Here is a 21,548-nt window from a genome sequence, read left to right on the forward strand (position 1 = left end):
GCATAATGAAAACTTATCTTTAAGCGGGGTGGAGGGGGGGGGGTCGAGGCGGGGGAGCTGGACGGTGGTGGCACACACCTTTAATCCCAGCACTTGGAAGGTAGAGGCAAACAGATTTCTGTGAATCCAAGGCCAGCCTGGTCTACAGAGCTAGTTCCAGGACAGCTTAGACTATTACACAGAGAAACCCTGTCTTGATACTTAGCAGTAAAAAAAAAAAAAAAAAAAAAAAAAAAAAAAAAAAAAAAAAATGATATCTTAAAATTTGTAAGCAAATGGATGGATCTAGAAAAAAAAATTGAGTGAGGTAACCCAGACCCAGAAAGACAAACATAATATGTACCCACTCAAAATGGCTTTTAGACATAAAGCCAAGAAAACCCAGCCTGCAATCCACAACCCCTGAGAACCTAGAAAACAAGAGGACCCTAAGAGAGACATACATAGACCTAAATAGGAAGGAGAAAAAGACAAGAGCTCCTGAGTAAATTGGGAGAGTGGGGGTCACAGGAGAGGGTAGAAGGGAATAGGGGAGGAAGGGAGGGGAGCAGAGAAAAATGTATAGTGCAATAAAAACAATTATAAAAAAGAAAAAGAAAACCTAAAAAGACTAAAAGCTGAGCGTCTCTGCAGAGGAGCGCAAACATGCTGGCTTCCCTTAGGAAGAGCCTTGCTTTCTCATTGCATGGGCAGTATCTCTCCCTTGTGTAAGCCGTAAACAAGACCGGCACCCTTAGGAGGCTGTGGGTAGGATGACTGAGAAGGGCACATTTCCAAGTCCAGGAAGGTTCTGGGTGGACAGCCACATGTGAAGAGGATGCTTCTGTTCGTGTGGAACGTGTCGCCGTGAGCAACGCTGTCCCCTGAGACTGGGCAGATGTTCTCTGTTACAAAAGCAGGGAAAGCGGTCGGACTCTTCCTCGGTGAATAGAGGTCACAGGTTATGGCTTTCTTTGGCTTTGGGTATAAAAAGCCACTCTGGGAGCCTTTTGTTGCCCATTGTGGAGAGTCATTGCCCTTTGTTCTCAAGGATGACAACGTTGAGGGGCATTGTTTTGTGCTGGGGACCCAGGGCAAGAAGACACATCTGGGACCAGACGTCCGTCTATGCTGTGCACTCACAAAGAGGTTGCTCTAAATTTGTCCCCTGGCTAAAGGACATTTTCACCATGCCTTCCTTTTTTAGGTATCTGAGTGAGTCTATTTAAGGCCGTGGATTGGCCGTGGGGGTTGGTTGCGGTGGGGAGGAGGCAGCCGGGGCTCACATGCACATTTTCATCATACTTCCTCTCTGAGAGAACGGTCTTGAGTTTTCCCAAAATACATATTTTCATTGGGGTGCAGTTGGGCACGCCTTTAATCCTGACTCTTGGAAGACAGCGATAGAAGGGTCTCTGTGAGTTCAAGGCCAGCCTGGTCTACATAGCAAGTTCCAGGCCATCCAGGGCAACATGGCAAGATCCTGTCACAAAAAAAAAAAAGTCAGAACATATTTTTATCTGGGTGTGATAGCTTCCACCCGTAATCCCAGCACTTGGGAGGCTGAGACAGGAGAATTGCTGCTGTAAGTTCAAGTCTATTATGAGGTATGTAAAAAACTGTCTTTTTTTTTACATAATACACACATCTGTGGCTGGATGTGATGGCATATGCCTATAATCCCAGAATGTTCAATGCGAGGCCAGGCTAGTCCACACAAGAAAAACCCATCTCAAAAAGTCAGCCCACAGTCCACCTCCGAAAGGCTCAAGGAACATCACAGAAGAGGGAGAAAGAATCTAAGAGCCAGGGTGTGGGAAGAACACATGAAATACTGTTGAATATGGTAGCTGTGGTAACCCACACAAGACCTGCACAAAATCACACCAGTTGGAAGTCCAGTGCCGGGGCTGGAGTGACAGTTCCTTCAGCATGCAAGAGCACTGGCTACTCCCTGGCAGTGGTGGTGCACGCCTTTAATCCCAGCACTCGGGAGGCAGAGGCAGGCAGATCTGTGCGAGTTCCGAGCCCAGCCTGGCCTACAGAGTGGCTTTCTAAACTGAGCTTTTGACAACTGATGGCCGCTGGTGAGGAGATATCCCTTTTTCTTAAGGGATGTGGTCTCTGGTAGACTGCCCAGACTCCAGGGTACAGCCTCACATCCATGTGAAACAGGTAGCCCTAATTTGAGGCAGGAATTTTTTTTTTACTATTTCTTATTGTTTATTTACTTTATTTTATGTGCACTGGTGTGGAGGTATCAGATCCCCTGGAACTGGATCTTCAGACAGTTGTGAGCTGCCATGTGGGTGCTGGGAACTGAACCCAGGTCCTCTGGAAGAGCAGTCAGTGCTCTTAACCTCTGAGCCATCTCTCCAGCCCCAGGAAATTATTTAAAAGAAAAAAATTTATGAAGTTGTTATTGGGGGTTGGGGGAAGCCAAAGGTGAAAAGTGGGGGATAGATATGTTCAAGATACATGAAAATTTCAAAGAATAAATTGAAATATTATATTTAAGAATCACACAAAAAAACAAAGCAAAACAAACAAAATGCAGCCAGAGATGGAAATGCCTGCGATGCTAACACTTGGAGGCAGGAGGATACAGAATTCAAGGCTGAGGTGATGGAGAGATGGCTTGCTGGTTAAAAGCACAGGCTGCTCTTCCAGAAGACCTGGGTTTGGTTCCCAATGCCCATCTGGCAGCTCACAGCTACCTGTAATTCCAGTCCCAGGGGATTCAGCTGCCTGTGTGGGAACTGAGTGCTTTGGTTCACATACGTGCAAGCACTCATTCATGTAAAGTGAAAATAGATAAATCTTTACTTTTAAATTTTGAACTGGAGATAATAAACAATGATTTCTTAGCTGTAGGTATGTCCAAATACTGCACAGAGCATGCTTCATACTTCCCCTAAGAAACCGCTTGCTGTTGGTTTAAAGTTCAGTTTCACTGGATAGTCTGTGTTTTTATTTGCTCGGTCTAGAAGCCGCAGGCAGGAGGATGCTGTAAACATGACCACTGCACTTTGATGTTTAGTTATTTGTGGGTTTGGATTTCTCTGTGTATCTTTGGCTGTCCTAAAACTCGCTCTGTAGACCAGGCTGGCCTCAAATTCACAGATATATCTGCCTGCCTCTTTCTCCCAAGTGCTAGGATTAAAAGCGTGTGCCACCACGCCCGGCTGTTGGAAATTTTTTATTTCAAGATTGATAACTGTGTCAATAAAAACTACAGTTTAGGGCTGGAGAGATGGCTCAGAGGTTAAGAGCATTGCCTGTTCTTCCAAAGGTTCTGAGTTCAATTCCCAGCAACCACATGGTGGCTCACAACCATCGGTAATAGGGTCTGGTGCCCTCTTCTGGCCTGCAGGCATAAACACAGACAGAATATTGTATACATAATAAATAAATAAATATTAAAAAAACTACAGTTTAGCTCAAACATCTGTTTCTTGATATTTTATGGGCTTTGGGAGACAAGGTCTTGCTTATGTAGCCCAGGCTAGCCTCAAACTTGTGGCAATGCTTCTTCTGTCTCAGTCTCTCAAGTACTGAGACCACAGCCGTGAGCCACCATGCCTGGCTTCAGTTTGATGATCTTAAATGGCCTTGTTTTGGATTCTAGAAACAGTCAGTGGTTCTGTAAGATATAGGAAGTGCCTCGTCGGCTGAACAGATGGTTTTATAGGACAAAAACAAATGGTAAAAGCAGATTGGTGGTCTCGGGGCTGCTTCCATTGTAGAGGAGGGGCCGGGAAGACGGAACAATAGAAGTGATGGTTAACTGCAGATCAACTTCTGGTTCCTTTGTAGGGACCCAAGGAGGAACGGGCATAATAAGCACTGAAGCAGAAGCCCTTTGTAATGCTCTGCTTGGAGAACTTGGCTGCCTCTCATTGGCCTGATTTCTTAAAGGCTTGGATGGCAGCTCTTTTGAGTTTGATGACAAGTAACTTCCATGTGGATGATTCCACTTTGATTTTATTCTGGTGTCCTAGTTAGGGCTTCCTGGGCTGTGACAAAACACTGTGACCAAAAGCAAGTTGGCGAGGAAAGGGTTTAGTTGGCTTATGCTTCCATATCATAGTCCCCTAACTGAAGGAAAGCAGGACAGGAACTCAAACGGGAGGCACCTGGAGGTGGGAGCTGATACAGACGCCGTGGAGGAGTGCTGCTTACTGGCTTGTTTCCCCTGGCTTGTTCAGCCCCCCCCCCTCTCTCAATTAATTTATTTTTATTTTATGTGCGTTGGTGTTTTTACCTGTGTATGTCTATGAGGATGCCCAATCCCCTGGAACTGGAGTTACACTTGTGAGCTGCCATGTGAGTTCTGGGAATTGAACCCACGTCGTCTGGAAAAGCAACCAGTGCTCTCAACCACTGAGCCATCTCTCCAGCCCCTTAGTTAGCTTTCTTTACAGAACCCAGGACCACCAGCCCAGGGATGCACCACCCAAAATGAGCTGGGCTTTCCCCCATCAATCACTAACTAAGAAAATGCCTTACAGCTGGATCTTATGGAGGCATTTTTCTCAATCGAGGTTCCCTCATTTCAAATAACCCTAGCTTGTTTTGAGTTGACGTAAAACTAGCCAGCACATTTGGTCTGTTGAGGTTCAGTGAGAATGCCTACTCCCAAACTATGGACTACCAGTTATTATTAATTAAGACATGTATTTTATGAAACTTTAAACCAGACAGAGGTGTAGTTTTGGTGTGCACAGTATACTGGTAACAATCAAGTGTAATGGCCTGGACCTGCAGTGCCTGCCCTGAAGTTTGAAGTCAATCTAAGCCGTGTACTGTGTGTGTGCCAGTGTGTGTGTGCCAGTGTGTGTGTGTGTGTGTGTGTGTGTGTGTGTGTGTGTTTGGTTTATTGTTTGTTTGAGGCGGTGACAGAGATTGAACCTAGGGTCTTGTACTGGCAAGGCAAGTGCTTTCTCACTAAGAACACTTTCAGCCTATTTTAAATTTTGAGACAGGGTCACTCTGTTTCCCAGTCTGGCCTTGAATTCACTTTGAAAGCCTAAGTCAGGCTTAAGTTTTTTATCCTCTTGCTCAGCCACCTAAGTAGCTGGAATTGCAGATCAAGCCATCATTCCAGTTTTTAAAATGTTGATAAATATTCTCTTTTATTCTGTTTATTTTTATATTAAGTATGTGTAGGTAGGTGTCGGTGGGTGGCAAGTGCCTTTGCCCCACAAGCCATCACGCCAGCACCAATGGAATATTCCTGTGTTGTCACAAACCTTGTTACTTGCTAAGATACCCTCTTTCTCAGAAGCCAGCCATGATGAAGCAACCCCAGTACTCAGGAGGCAGAAGCAAAGAGAACCTTCTGCGAGTTCAAAGTCAGCCTCGGTTATAAATATAACAAGATTAGATAGATAGATAGATAGATAGATAGATAGATAGATAGATAGATAGAGCCAGGCACACGCTTTTAATCCCAGCACTTGGGAGGCAGAGGCAGGCAGATCTCTGTGAGTTCAAGGCCAGCCTTGTCTACGAAGTGAGTTCCAAGACAGCCAGGGCTATACAGAGAAACCCTATCTTGAAAGAAAAAAAGAAAGAAAGAAAGAAAGAAAGAAAGAAAGAAAGAAAGAAAGAAAGGAAGGAAGGAAGGAAGAAAGAGGGAGGGAGGGAGAGAGAGAGAGAGAGAGAGAGAGAGAGAGAGAGAGAGAGAGAGAAAGAAAGAAAACTTCTCAGTGAGTGATTGCCTCCTAAAATAGACGGCACTGGCGGGGCTATTTCTAGTAAAGGTTCTGAAACATTCCCAGATATTTCCTCAATACATCCCTGTGTTTCCTCTTAGTACATTTTGAGCGTTCCTGCAATGGGAGTGTCTGACGGCACTCTGGCGTTATCTGCAATTTCTGTGTCAGCCCAGGGGAGACACAGACATTATCTTAACAATGATTGGTTCCAGCTAGTTTGGAAACAAGGTTCATATGTAAGAGGTAGAGCCTGTGGCTTCCCAGCAGAAAGAACCAAGTCAAGCCAAACTCAGAACCCACAGACAGCAACCACGGGCCTGAAGTGCTGTACAAAGGTGGCCAAACTGGATCCCAGGTAGACAGGGAACTGGGCTGTCTCTGCAGGCCCAGTGTGTGCTTCTTAGCACACTCCAAATGATCACAAGTGGTTCTGAAAGCCTGAGTGGAATTCACGTGGTCATTTGCCCTGGGCCCCATGTTTCTGAACTAGTTAGAGAGCCCAAAGGCCTCACCCTCCAGCCCAAACCCCAAGAGCAACTGCTGGCCTCACAAGAGGGACAACCTTGCTCAATAAACACTGAAGGTTGTTTAAATGAGCAACCAGTGCTTCCACCTCACCTTCCCCATCTCCTCTTCTCATCCTCCAGGGTTTTCTCCCATGCTAATGTCTGTTGTAGTAAAAACCGACAGTGGCTAAACATGCACTCGATGGGGCCAAGGGCATAGCTCAGTAGTAAGATACTTGCCTTGCACAAAAGGGCCCATCTGGAACAAAACAAAACAAAATTTGCAATGACAATCAAGACATTCCTATAAATTATTTGTGTTTTGTTTTGTTTTTTAGTGTCTCTTGTAGCCCAGGCTGGCCCCGAGCTCACTATGTAGCGAGGGCGGGACTTGAACTCCTGATCTTACTGTTGGAATTGCAGGTGTGTGCCGGCATATCCAGTTGCGGTAAATGTACGTAGGGCTTGGACAGCTGGCATAGCATTTAGGAGCATCTGTGGATCTTGCAGAGGAACTGGATTCTGTTTCTAGTGATCATATGGTGGTTTCCAGCCAATCCCAGAGGTTCAGTACCCTCTTCTGGTCTTAGTGGGCACTAGGCATATGCATACACACAGGCGAAACATTCATATATAAAAAGATCTTTTAAAAATTAAAACTCGGGGCTAGAGAGAAGGTGCAGCAGTTTAGAGTACTGTCTGCTCTTCTATAGGACCTGGGTTCAATTCCCAGCACCCACGTGGCAGCTCACAACTATTCCAGTTCCAGGGAATCAAACACCCTCCCACAGAAATACATGCAGGCAAAACATCAACACACATAAAATGAATAAATATTTTTAAATAAAAAATTAAAAAAATTAAAGCTAGAAGTGGTGACATATGCCTTTAATTCCCACACTCTGGAGGTAGAGGCAAGAGGATCAGGGTGAATTTAAGGCTAGGCTGATCTAATAAATGAATTCTAGGCTAGCCAGGGATACACAGTGAGCCTCTGTTTCAAAATAACAAAAAAGAAAAAAGAGAAAGCTTATGTTCAGACAAGATGATTGGTTCACTTACTAAAACAGTCTGCCAAGCACCGAGAAAACACTCTCTCTCTCTCTCTCTCTCTCTCTCTCTCTCTCTCTCTCTCTCTCTCTCTCTCTCTCTCTCTCTCTCTCTCTCTCTCTCTCTCTCCCCATCCTCCTGCTTTAGCTACCTGACTGAATCGTGGGGCCAACAAGCAGTGGAAAGCATGCACTACCACACCCAGGCAGCCAGACTAGTTCTGATGCAGGGGAGGCGAGGGTGTAATTGCTGAGCCTAAGTCTCAGAAAGTGATGGAGCAAGATCTAAGCGTAGCTCTGTGCTCCTGACCTTTCTATTTATTGACAGCTGCCGTATTGTAAAGTAAGAAGAACAGCTTTAGTGCCCTGGGGTTTTTATCTCTGCTCTGGCAGTCATATCGCTCACATTCTGTCATGTCCTCAGCAGCACAAGGGAGGGAAAACAAGGAACAAAGAGCCCACGTCTGGCACAGGAGCACGTGAGCAGCAGCACCCTACCTCCCAGCCCGTGAGCACCTGCTCTCCCTTCCGCAGGCAGCTTTATCTCAGCCCTCTATGAATTACTTAGTAGCCAGGAGCCAGTGCGGGACAGTGGATGGGGCTTATCCCATCAGAAGATGGGGTAAGATGAAAACTCTTGTGGTGTATGTCCTACTTTATTTTTGTCATAAGTTATTGTGGTTTCTTTCTTTTATAAAAAGTTCTGTTTGAGAGTTCTGTTCTGTCTTGGTTTATGGCCTTCAACGCCTGCTTCAGCCTCCTGGATGCTGGGATTGTAAAACTGCAGGTCCACACCCGTCAACTGCAGTTTCTTTTTCTTTTTAATCTTTAAAAATTTTATTTATTTATTTATTTGTGTGTGTGTGTGTGTGTGTGTGTGTGTGTGTGTAATTCCAGTGTTTGTGGGGCTGAGGCGGGCTCTCCAGGAATTGAAAGCTAGCCTGGGTCACAAAATAACACACCAAACACCAAACCCAAGGCACCAATCAGCTTAAACAGAATTCTCCAGATTGAGTCTGGAGCTCAGTGGTATACGATGCTTGCTTAGTGAGGCCCTGGGTATGATTCCCAGTATCAAAACTGAAACCAGACACAAGCAAACAAAAATTCTCCATCGTACTTAACACTGAGAAAAAAGTTAAGCATCGTTGGAATCAAAAGGTTGATTTGCATGGACCACGGTCACTGGTGAGAAGTCTTGAGGAGAACTTAAGAGTTCTTGCTGTTGGCGCTGGCTTATCCCAGAATGTGAGCAGGCTGTTTGCATTCCACGTATCATAAGCATCTTCTGAGTGTGCAGCACCGGGCTTAAAGAGCACTTTGCTCTGTGCTTCCATCTTGTGGGCCTCGCCTCAGGAGTGCTTACTAGAATTTGCAAATGCTCCATCGGTTAAACAATGATAAAATTCTCAGACGGGACACAAAGACCTTAGACCTCCTAGAACTTCCTTGTTAATGACCAAACTAATATACGAGTGTGTTCTTTTTCTTTTTTAAATTAATCAATTACTTATTTGATGTGCGTTGGTGTTTTGCTTGCATGTGTATCTGTGTGAGGGTGTCGGATACCCTGGAATTGGAGTTACAGACAGTTGTTAGCTGCCATGCAGGTGCTGGGAATTAAACCCGGGTCCATCTGGAAGAGCAGCCAGTGCTCTTAACCACTGTGCCATCTCTCCAGCTCCCCGAGTGTGTTCTTATTAACAGCAAATGAGTGTACAAACCTCTGCAGCCACGACATTCAAGGCCCAGCAGCATCTAGTAGTATATGCCTGTACGGCTCCCCTTTCCTCCACAGACCCTTTTTAGGACAGAGTCTCACGTAGTCCAGGCCTTTAACTTATTATGTGAATTCAAGAATACTTTGAATGTCTGACCTCCTGACTCCCCTCCTGAGTGCTGAGATTTCAGGGGTGTACTACTATACCCAGTTGATTTTTAATTTTTGAGGCAAAGTCTCACTCGGTAACCTAGATTGCCTGAACTCACCATGTAGCCCATGAGGGCTTCAAATTTGCTATCCTTCTGCCTCAGGTTAGGATTATATGAATGTGATACAATTTAATTCACTGCTTCTTTCCTTATGGTGGGGATGATAGACTGAGCAGGCTTTTTTTTTTTTTTTTTTAAGACAACTCATACCATGCTCAGCCTGACCTAGAACTGGCCAGGTTGTGGTTGAACTTGCACAAGGGTGCCATCCCCAGCATCCCCAGTTCAGTTCAAGAGTGTTGTGATTACCAGCATGGGCCACCTCACCTGACTTGCATGGGTACATGTTTTTCTTTCTTTCTTTCTTTCTTTCTTTCTTTCTTTCTTTCTTTCTTTCTTTCTCTCTCTCTCTCTCTCTCTCTCTCCCTCCCTCCCTCCCTCCCTCCCTCCCTCTCTCTCTCTTTCTTTCTTTCTTTCTTGAGACAGGTCAGCGTAGCCCTCACTATCCTGGAACTTGCTCTGTAGACCAGGCTGGCCTTGAACTCACAGAGACCCTCCTGTCTGCCTCTCCGAGTGCTGGGATTAAAGCCGTGCACACTGCTGCCTGGCACGGGCACACTTTTAAAAGAATTGTTCAAAAAGGACTGAAACAGCCAGGAGGATGGAATCAGGCCACCACTTCCTTATGTCAGAGAGTTCGGCAGAGGAGAGGCCAAGTGTGAGGATTTGGGAAAAGGAAATAAACATGAAATAGGCAGGAAAGAAGCTTCTCCGGGCACAGGAAGTGAGGGACCCCTGAGAGGAAGCAAAGAAAGGCAGGCTTGGCAACCTGCACCAGGAGCCGGCAGCTGGAGTAAACACAATCCCAGAGCCAAGTGTTCTGGAGGACGCTGGCCCTGGCCCTGTCCTATTTGCTTACGTCCTCCTTTTCCGGCTCGGGGTGACTGCTCCCCAAACCAGGCTGTGAGGCAGAAACAAATGCAAACACATAAATACAGATTCCTGGGTCCAGAACCGGGGAAAAGAGCTCAAGACAAATACACACTCACACATAGCACACTCTTACACAAGTGTACATGCACATGAGTACACACTCACACATGTGCACTCTTACACACTCCTGTGCCTGAATTCAAACACACTTCTTACACACTTACGAACATACACACACTCCTGTACCTGTATTCAAACACACATTCTTACATACATACGAACATACTCACACACACTCATGTACCTGCATTCAAATACACTTCTTACACACATGCAAACGTAGTCACATACAGTCATGCACATACACACATGTACATACCATGGGAACAATTGATTTATGGCTTCTTATTCACGGCTCTCCACTTACTGTTATGTCCTGACCTTTTGGAGGAATGGAGGAGTTTGTTGTATTTCTTTTGTGAGAAGGGCAAGGTTTTTGTTCTTTAGAAGGGTAAGGTTTTGTCGGTTTTTTGTTTTGTTTTGTTTTTTTCCTGATGTGGTTTTACTCTGTGGCTCACACCGACTCACAGAGTTTATTAACATAGCCCTAACTGGGATTCTTGACAATACTCCAGCCTCAACTGCACAAATCTTAGGATAGTAGTGATGGCGCACGCCTTTAATCTCAGCATTCACACCCAGGAGGCAGAGACAGGTGGATCTCTGTGAGTTTGAGGCTAGCCTGGTCTACCAGAACTAGTTTCAGGACAGGCTCCAAAGCTACAGAGAAACCCTGTCTTGAAAAACCAAAAAAAAAAAAAAAAAAAAAAGAAAGAAAAAGAAAAAGAAAAAACCTACACACATGGGTACTGGAGAGATGGCTCAGCAGTAAAGAGTACTGGATGCTCTTCTAGATCTTCCAGAGAACCTTTTGTCTTAGTCTAGGGCTCAGCACCCATATGGCAGCTGGTAACTGTTTGTAACTTCAGTTCCAGGGGATCCGACACCCTCCCACAGACATGCATGCAGGTAAAACACCAATGCACATTAAATAAATAAATTAATTTAAAGAATAAACAATAAAAAAACTACAGACACCTAAGTGCATAAACTAACCAAACAAACAAAAGAGCAGCTCAGGATACAGAAGACCCTGTTTTTACTTTTTAAGGACGTGTACAAGATGGCTTTGTGGATAAAGGCCCTTGCCCCTTGCTTCCAAGTCTGATAACCTGAGTTGGATCCCTGGGATCCACATGGTATACACACACACACACACACACACACACACACACTCACACACACACCACCACCACCACCAAAAAGAAATTTAAACAGGGCTACTTCTTCAATGTTTTGAAAAGTAAGAGAAAAAAGTTTCCAGTATAATATCAGCATACATTGAACAAGCTTTTTCCCTAGCAATGTTACCAGTGTTTTTCTATACAATGATGCAAACTTTCAAGTTAACTTTTCTTTTTGGGTTTTTTGTTTGTTTGTTTGTTTGTTTGTTTGTTTGAACCAGGGTTTCTTTGTGCGGCAGCTCTGGCTCCTGAGTGCTGGGATTAAAGGTGTCTGCCACCATGGCACAGATCAAGTTAACTTTAATAGAACATTGACATTGTTTTGGAAAAGAAATAACTCAACATTCACTCATTCTAATGGTGAAGCAGATCATATTAGTAACTTTTATGCTCACTCTAATTGAAGCACACACGAGAAGAAGGGAAAGAGACACCTGCCACAGGAGGGTTCGCTGTGACTCCAGATGCCTTCCTCATTCAGTCTGTGGTCCATAAAGACAAATACTTGTGATACCCAAGCGCATTCCTTGCATGGGGCATTCTCCTAGCATATGGATGTGTTCAGAATAGCTCATGATGTAAGGCACCCAAATATTTTTCTTTCTTTATTTTCTTTTCTTTTTTAATTTTGGTTCATCTGTTTTTGTTTTTCAAGACAGGGTTTCTCTATTGTGTGTCCTACTCGGCTTTAGGGAATGTTCTCTGTGTAGCAGCTCTGGCTGTCCTGGAACTTGTTTTGTAGACCAGGCTGGCCTCAAGCTCACTGAAATCTGCCTACCTCTGCCTCTGGAGTGCTGGGATTAAAGGCATGCACCACCATGCCTGGCTTCTTTTCTTTATTTGACAAGAACTCACACTGTAGCTCAGGTTAGCTCAGAACTCACTAGACTGTAGCCCAGGCTAGCCTGAAATTCTCCAGGTTGGTGTCAAAGTGGTAGCAGTCCTCCTTTAGTTTCTAAGTGCTGAGATTCCAGGCCAGGGAAAAGAAGGCAGAAGGGAGGGAGGAAGGAAGGTAAATTGATGCTAATCAATAAATACTACTGAAATCCAATCGTGTCTAAAAGCTATGAAAAACCAATGGTGGACTGCAGGTGTGATGGCCTCTTCAAACCAAGGAGGACTACAGAGAGACAAGACAAAGGACGCCAAACAAACCAGAAGAAAACTAGGTACTAGACAATCTTTTAACTACTAAGAAAAAGAAGCCTGTTGACTGAGGACCAGGGAAGTTTCCTTGCAAGATTTACCGGGTTCTCTGTGTCAGTGTTGGGGTAAGGTTCAGGCAAGAGAAGCCTTCCTGGAGAAGACCTGGCTCCCAGGTCCTTAAGTGAAGGTTTCAGGGAACCCCACCCCACCCCCCAGCGCATCTTTGTATTGGAAATCTGGGAACTCGGGCGGTTAGGGAAGTGAAATCAGGCCAGCTCTATTTGTCATTCAAACTGACTTTCAGAAGTTGAGCCTTGGGGGCCTGTGATTTTGAGTGGGGGTGGGGCGGCTGGGGAGAATTGGGAAAGCCCCCGGGACTGCCAAGGAAACAGACCTGGAAAGCTGAAAACGACTCCACTCTATGAGATTTTTTTTTCCTCTGCAGAGAACATTCCCTAAAGCCGAGTAGGACACACAATAGCTTGCTTTTTGAAAATGTTGTTTTCTGGGTGGAACATTGTGTCGGTGTCCTCCCTTAAGGACTTCTAGACAGGTCGGTTCTCAAAGGGTCATTAACATTATTTAAATATTCATGTAGGGGGAGAGGACGGCAGACTGAAATTTCAGACCTCTGAAATGAGGGGTGGCTGGCCACCTGCCTAACGGAGCCCAGCTCTATGTCTCAGCGGCTTCCTTCCCACCTCTGGCATTAACAAGCCAGAAGCTTGACACCACGAAGCTACAGACTGGTTCGCGGGCACCGCAGCCTGAAGGATGGGTGAACCAGTGATTTTTCCAGAATCTCTGTCCGCTTCTCAGCCTCTGGACACCACATTGAATCCGTATTATAACCAAGATACAATTCCCAGCCAACCCCTGTGCTGTGGCTCTTACCCCAGGGCCATGGCTTTCTCCCCCTGAGGTAGGAGGTCTGCATCCAGGCTCTGTGAGCCCCCACAGGCATTCACACACTTCCACATACACTCATATACACATATACATACAGCAACGCCCTCACAGGCACACCCACCCTTGCACTGCACTAACACTCTCCAGACACACAGCGTCCCGTCCCATCCCCCTTCCCCCCGTTTAAGAAACACGTTCTCTCTCCACTTCTTTCCATCCCTTCAGTTTCTCCTTTCTTCATGTAGGCATGGATGCATGCATTCATTCCCTCGTTTCTCCGGACTTAGGTTCTGTCTCCTCTACCAAGAAGAGGTGTGGGTGGATGGGGAGGAGTGGTGGAAAAGGAGGGGCGGACCACCGGCTTGGAATGGGGCGGACCCGGACGGGTGGGCGGGGCTCCCAGGTCCCAGGCCAGCCCAGAAGCTGCTGCTCCGGGCAGATGCGCTCGCCCCAGCTTGGGGCTGTGGCGCGTCTTTCCCGGGACGCCGGGAGCAGCAGGCAGCTACCGCGCCACGCTGGAGCAAAGCCGGAGGACTGCGCCCTCGGAGACACCCAGAGGTGGGTGCCCAAGTTGAAACACGGCGGTTCGGAACTCTGGGGTTAGAGTGCTCTCCCCGGGAGCATGGGGGAAGGGTGGCCAGTGAGGGGCTCAGAGTCTGTAAGATTGTGCCTAGTGTCTGGTCAGGCTGGAAGAGTCCATGTGCTTTTGAATTGCTTAGGTTTGGGGCAGAGTCGGGTTTCGGACTGCTTTATTCAGTATTTACAGATGCTTTAAAGATAAATAAAAGCCCCGCCTTCCGCCGAGATATACAGGAAAAACGGTGAAATCAAATGTGACGGTGCACAAGAGCCCGGGAGGATGGAGCCACCAAAGTCAGCTAGCCAAAAGGCGCAAGTTCTGCCTTGTCGGGTGGAGGCGCTGGCGGCATCTTTGGAAGTCCAGAGCTTTGCAGGGAAACTGGGGCCTAGGGTAGTGTGGCCCCTGGTCAGCGGGAGCGATTTTGGTTTGGAGTTCAGTGTACTGAACTTAGCTGATGGAGGAAGCAACGGTTCTGGGCCACAGGACAGTTGGGGTTCGAGCTGAGCAGGTTTGTCTGTTCTGAGGCTCTGCCTTCAGGAGTCCAGATCTGGGGTTTCACCCGGAGTGAAGCCCGAGTGCGAGTCTCTGAGAACACTTTGAGGGAAATGTCAAAAGCAGATCGCAGAGGAAAGCGCTGAGGGTAAAGTCTGTGGAGGCGGCACACCGGCAGGGATGAGAGCCCGCGAAATTCTAGAGAAAGCCAGTGGATTAGAAGGGACTGAAAGGAAGCCAGTGAGAACGGCAGTGGCGCAGGTGGCCGGAAGAGAGCCGGTGGCAGGGGTCCGAGCAGCCAGTGCTGAGCCAAAGGGGCTGGTCCGGCAGCCGGCTTGCTGAACTCCGCAGCACAGATGCAAGACACTCACTCACCAACCCTAGGGACCCATCATCCCAAGCCATATAAAAGGGGTGTTTGTGAAAGAGATGACAGTGGGTCAGACCCGGTAGTGATTTGTCCCCAAAGATTGCATACTGAGGACTTGGACAAATCAGCATCTTTCTCTGCGTAGGTTCCAAGCCCAGTGGCAATAGCCCCGCAAATTGACTACTGGCATTTATCTTTGAAAGAGGATTTTATCTGCCTACACGTCCACACAGCTGACATATTGTAGTTTTGAATCTATGAACAAGTTTTCCTTTTCCCTGGGAGCTCTTTTTGTCCCAGCACATGTTCGCAGGCGCCCGGAGGGTGAGGAGGGAGACGGGCACCTGCCATCCACGTCCCTGGGGACAGTTTTGTCTTTGTTCTGATGGTTCACTTAAGCATTGCTTTCGCCTCTCTGGCAGCACTTCCATGTTAACCAATCAATTCCTCTCTTCCAGTCTGGCACCATTTCCAATTCTGACGGGCTAGATTTTGTAGTATTATGGAAAGGAATCTGTTTTATCGTTTTATAACGAAGATGTGGATGTTCTGATCAACCATCTACTCTTGCTCCCTCCTCCCTGTTTTTGATCCCTCTCTCTCTCTCTCTCTCTCTCTCTCTCTCTCTCTCTCTCTCTCTCTCTCTCTCTCTTCCTCCCTTTCTTTCTTTCTTTTTAAAGAGAATCTTCTCCCTTGAATAGGGGAACCTCAAGAGTCATGTGGGCTCCCTCCCTTTACCAGTTTAGCTTTACTGAGGCAACAAAATTAGCTCTGAGCCTTGAGCATCAAAAGTTACCCTGCCTAGGTCTCCACCTTCGCCCCATCAGAGTGCATCGTGGAGTTCAGTTTGGTTTCTTTCTGGGATGCTGAGGTGCAATTGTGAATGACTTTTGAGTTAGGACAAACATTTTGAAATCCCCATTATCTCATAGCTCTGGCATGATAGTTAGCGTTGCTTGCTACCTGCCCAGTGCGGCGTAGTGTTGTTAGAATTCATCCAACTTTCATAAGTGGTTTGTTCTGACCCGGTAGCCAGAGGATCTCCAGCCAGTAAGCTGAAGCAGGTTGTCTTAACTTACTGATCAAATGAGGAGAACATGACCCCGCTGGTTACTCTATTTCTCAAACAGTCAATATTTTATTATAGGGCTAACGCACTTGCACCGTAAACAGTCTAGTTGCTGTTGATGTTGTATAGATGTTGTTCTCATAGATTCAGGGGGCTCTTGTAGGGCACATAGTTCAGGCCTATAATCTCAGTATAGCAGAGACAGGAGGATTGCCAAAGAACTTTGAGTTCCAGGTCAGCCTGACCTACAGAATGGGCCCTGTCTTAAAGGAAGGAGGGCATGCCTTTAATGCCAGCACTCAGATGTTGGTCACTCTCTATGAGTTTGAGGCCAGTCTGACCACTAGGTTACTCAGGGCGACACAGCAAGACCCTGTCTCGAAAGAAAGAAAGAAAGAAAGAAAGAAAGAAAGAAAGAAAGAAAGAAAGAAAGAAAGAAAGAAAGGGAGGAAGGAAGGAAGGAAGGAAGGAAGGAAGGGGAAAAAAAGGAAAAAGTAACCAACCCACATTTTAAATGAAAATTAGTGGGCTCCTAAAATACCCATGGCCCAGATTTCTATCACAGTTGTTATTAGTGACCTGTGCTTACTAGGGTAATGAGAAGTTTAGATAAAGATGAAATTGAATTTGGATGGAGGTGGGGTTAAGAGATTTTTTCATAGTTGAAACAGGAGCATTGCTGGAAATTAACTCCTCAAGACCAAAGGTTTGATGTCTAGTTCCAGGCTTTAATTTACACCTGTTCCGGGGCTGGTGGACCTGATGCTGTGGCTCCAGCCAGTTCCTAGGACAGCCGAAAAACATGGGAGTCACCTGTGTGCTTAGATGATTGGATGGATAATCTGTGCCAGCCACTGGGAGTTTGAAATATAATATTATTGCCTAATATAAATATGAAGTTCAATGATTTTAGTGAGTTTTGATAGGAAATGATATGTTTTGCTTATACTTACAAACTCAACACCCAGAGGCAGATTTCCTATGAAGCTAAAAATAAAGAAAGAAAGAGAAAAAGAAAAAAAAAACCACCAAACTCCTTAAACGTCAGGTGTCCTCCGCCCTTCAGCACTGTGGGTGATGCAAGTGTAGTCCAACACCCCATAGTGGAGGATGAGATAATCCCTTCCTTTATATATTCCAGGCCGGAGGATGTAGCTCTATGGTAGAGTGCTCACCTAGCATGCCCAAGGCCCCGAGTTCTATCCCTGCACTGGGAAAACAAAAGATAAAAAGACAAAGAGGCAGGAGGAGGAATTCTCTCGTTATAAGACAATTTTCTCTAAGAACACCTAAAACTAATGTCCACAAACTTGACAGCAAGGGCCCCTTGCTGAAGACGGCAGCTACACAACCATGGAGATGTCCAGCTGCTGCCTACAGAGATCTTCAGCCCTGTGTCCCAGTGTCTTTGGTACAGGAAGGTACTCAGTGTGCTACCAAAAGAAAAATATGAACACCAACCCAGTCACAAATCCTTTATCTACAATGGTGTGCTGCTTGCAAGATATGCTAGGGCAATGGGGGCATGACACTTGCGGGAATAACCAACCAATGGCTGATTTAACTTAAGGTTTACTCCACAAGATAGAACACATACCCAGGCACTACTCGGGTGGCCGAGAACCTGAAACTAAATAGCCCAGGGACCTAGGGTGAAGCCAAATACTACTGGTCTAAAATAAGAATATATATATAGTGATTAAATGACACCTAACGACATTCTGCTATACTCATAGATCAGTGCCTTCCTTATTCAGCCATCTACAGAGAAGCTCCCTCCTGCAGCAGATGGGAACAATTCAGAGACCCTCAGCCAGACATTACTCAGGGAGCCAGAGAACTTGGATCCTGAACCCTCAATGAGGTGTCTCCATCTAATCCCCTTAGAACTAGGGAAACCCTGTGGGAGAGGAGGCAGAAGTAATGTAAGAGCCCTGAGGGATGCAGGACACCAAGAGACCCCCTAAATCAACATAAGAAAAGCTCATTTGAACTTAAAGAGACTGAGGCGGCACTCACTGGGCCTGCACCAGGTCTCCTGGGTTTATATTATGGCTCCCAGCTGAGCATTTTTTATGGGATTCCTGATTGTGGGAACAAGTGGATCTCTGAGTCCTGTGCTTTTTCTTGGCCTCTTTTTCTTCTGTTGTTTTATCTTATCCAACTTCAGTGTGGTAGTTTTTATTTTATTGTATTATATTTTATTTTGTTAGACTTTAAAAAAATGAATGGATGGATGAAAACCAGCCACTAGGGTAAAGATTAACAACTACACTGAATTTGTATTTTAAGGCTGACATTGTTTCTTTTGGAATTTTGAGGCAGAGCCTCATTATGTAGCCCAGCCTGGCCCGTAACTCTTCCTCCTGCCTGGGTCACTGGAGTCCTGACATTACAGGTGTAGTCCACCCCATCTGGTGACAAATGATTCTTTTGAAGTTATGTTTTTAAAGGCAGTGACTGCACAGAGGTCCACCAGTCAGCCTTCACACTGATGCAGGAGCTCGACTGGAGATTTGCTGAGCCTGATGCCTGCCTCAGGTCCTCTCCTTTTCGTTTGCTCGTGTTTGCTATGCCTGACATTTTCTCCTCATCTCCCACTTATTCTTCAAGTCCTTTTTACTATTCCACAATCCACGTTGGCTGCCTTCTTTTTCCTTCTTCCCCCTCCTTCCTCCTTTTTTCAAGGCAGGGTTTCTCTGTGTAGCCCTGGCTATCCTGTCCTTGAACTCACAGAGATCCGCCTGCCTCTGCCTCCCAAGTGCTGGGATCAAGGCGTGCGCCACCACTGCCTGGCATAGAATATGTCTTTAAGTGTGTGTGTGTATGTGTGTGTGCATGTGTATGTGTGTGTATGCGTGCACGTGTGTATGCGTGTGTGCACGCGTGTGCATGCGTGTGCATGTGTTTATGGACACTGTGTGCTACTGCCAAGGGTGGCCTATAGAAGAAGGCCTTATCCTTCCACCATGTGGGTTCTGGGGATCAAACTCAGGTCCTCAGGCCTGGTACCTGTCTATCTGCCCTAAGGTTTTTTTTATTGCTGTTCATATGTATGTTGTGTGCAGGGACACATGCATGCCATGATGTCCATATGGAGGTCAGAGGACAACTTTGTAGACTTGTTCTGAGGCTAGAACCCGAGCTGTCAGGCTTTTGTGGCAAGTTCTCTCTACTCAATGAGCCATCTCGTCAGCCCTTTTTAAAAATCAGACATAAGAGAAACCCTGTCTCGAAAAACCAAAAAAAAAATAAAAAATAAAAAAAAAATAAAAATCGGACATATAAAAAAATATTATCTACTTTTAGGCCAAATCTCTTTACCAAAAGAGAGTAGCCAGCTATCCTAGGCTAAGATGGACCAGAACATTCTATGAAGTGTGTTGGTTTGAAATAGTAATTACGGATCCACACACAACACGATTTAGAAGCAATACATGCTATCCCTGACCCAGTTTCTAGAAAGTCTTCCTTTCCATAAATGACAGCTGTTAGACACCCCCCGCGCGCGCACACACACACACACACACACACACACACACACACACACATGCCTATAGAGGGAGACTGTCTAGCTCAGGTCCAGCGGTGAGCCGGCATCCTCCCCTTTTTGAGTATTCTAGCGCTACACTACCTCAGTTTTCCTAGGAATGCACCTATGTACTTGGGCATATAGCTCTGTCTTTCCCAGAATGGCAGGGATGAGGGATTCTGGGAGCCCAGAGTCTTAGCGGAGATGTTAGCATCAGGATCAAACACTGTTTTTTGTTTTGTTCTTTTTATTATTATTATTATTACGTTTTTATTTTATTTCATTCTATTTTTTCTAAGATGGAATTTTCATATGGTAGCCCAGGATATCAGTGAACTTGCAGGAATCTTTCCACCTTTGTCTCAGGGGTGGAGGAGTCACTCCATCCCCTAGTGGTCACTGGGAACCTGAGGAGCCAGGGCACTGCCGAGTAGCTTAAGACCCTTCTGCCACAGGTGTGAGCCTAGTGTGGAAAACCCAGCACTTGGTGGTGGGAGGAGCTAAGGAGAGGGAGAAAAGAGCCCCCATCTCAGCTCTATTGAGTCACAGTCTGCATTTTGACAAAATTCCCAAGGACTTATATGCAGGGAAGTTCTGCTCCTTCTGATTTGGAAGTAGGCTGGGCATGAAAACTGTCCAAACTTTAGGACTCGCGTTAGCAGACTTTAACTGAAAGATGAGTCTGTCTTAATGAGGGTGGGAGAGTGGATACAGACCAAGATACAGCTAAGCATCCTGCAGGGCACCAGACAGACAGCCTCCTCACCCAATCACCGACAGACAGACAGCCTCTCACCCCAACGGAGAATTACCCTGTTCCACCTGTCAATAATGACTCTGTTAAGAAACTTTGACCTTGGTGTTGGTTGAGAGCTCGTTGCTCTTGCAGAAGACCCAAATCTGATTCTTGGAACCCATGGCGGGCAGCTCACAACTGCCTGGAACTCCAGCTCCAGAGGCTTCAAGGCCCTCTTCTGATCTCTGAGGTGCTTTCACTAGGCGTATATACCCACACATAGGCACACAAACTTATACATAATTAAAATAAAATAATATTAAAAACAGAGGCAGAGACAGGTGGCTGTCTGTGAGTTCAAAGCCAGCCTGGTCTACATAGCAAGTTTCAGGTCACCCAGAGCTATAACTGTGACCCTATCTCAAAAAATGAAAGGAACAAAAAAAACACAAAAAGGGTCTTAAGAGCTGAGATGTTGCTCAGTCAGTAGAGGCTTGCCTAGCATTCATGAAATCTTGAGTTTGATTCCTTCTTCTGAACCCGAATCAAGACCTGGGTTGAGCCAACACACTGCATGTTGGGGCCTTCCCTCCAATGTTTTGTAGTATTATATTCATTAAAGAACCGCTGTTAATCTATGGGGCCTCCAGCATTCTAGACAAATGCTCTTCATCCGTAGTTGGTAATCCCCAGCTGTTAGCTCTCTAGCCGCAGCTGCCTTCACCTACTTTCTTGTTTTACTCCGTTTCCCCTTCTGCCTCATGTCCTTCTGCCTTTACTGGTAGAGGAATCCCATCCTGCTACTTTTCAATCGGGCTTTGCAAGCAAACCGAATTTATCATGGGGTCACCCCAAGGAAAAGAAAGCCCTTGGAGAATTCTGTGCTGTTGTTTTTTTTTTTTTTTTTGGTTTTTTTTTTGTTTTTTTTTTTTCCACGCTGTTCATCTCCCTTGCAAATGAGAGGCAGGGCCTTCAGCTGGAGAAGAGGTCATGGGTAGCGCCCAGCTGGCTGCAGAACATTCAGCTCCAGCATTTGGACTCAGGAGCCAGAACTCTGAGCCTCAGATCAGAGTGGAATGTGGCTTCTCAAGGCAGGGAAGCCTGTGGTTTTCCAGCTGATCTGCTCCAAAGGGCCCTAAGTGAAGAAAGCCAGGAGTTATTCCGGTAGAACATGGACCATGAGAGGATGCTGTGCAGGACCACCTGCTAGATCATCAAGGGAAAGGCTTGCCACCTCCAACTGAGTTTTAGCAATTGTCTTAAGAAAATAATTTGGAAGCCGGGCGGTGGT

At 46.0% G+C, this 21,548-nt stretch overlaps 1 protein-coding gene across 4 annotated transcripts in view; it reads left to right on the plus strand.

Annotated features, from left to right (window-relative positions):
• The window catches only part of Palm2akap2 (PALM2 and AKAP2 fusion), a 437,218-nt gene that overhangs the window by 314,266 nt on the left and 101,404 nt on the right, over window positions 1–21,548 (plus strand). The window contains exon 1 of one of the 4 annotated variants that reach the window (XM_038347006.2): window positions 13,924–14,036. The exons of the other annotated variants lie outside the window; for them this stretch is intronic. The gene's annotated coding sequence lies outside the window, so the exon portion shown is untranslated. Of the gene's footprint in view, window positions 1–13,923; window positions 14,037–21,548 lie in introns of those variants that run through there. 4 annotated transcript variants of the gene reach the window in all.

This window comes from Arvicola amphibius, chromosome 11, assembly GCF_903992535.2.
Source record: "Arvicola amphibius chromosome 11, mArvAmp1.2, whole genome shotgun sequence".
In the NCBI taxonomy this organism is placed as follows: domain Eukaryota; kingdom Metazoa; phylum Chordata; class Mammalia; order Rodentia; family Cricetidae; genus Arvicola; species Arvicola amphibius.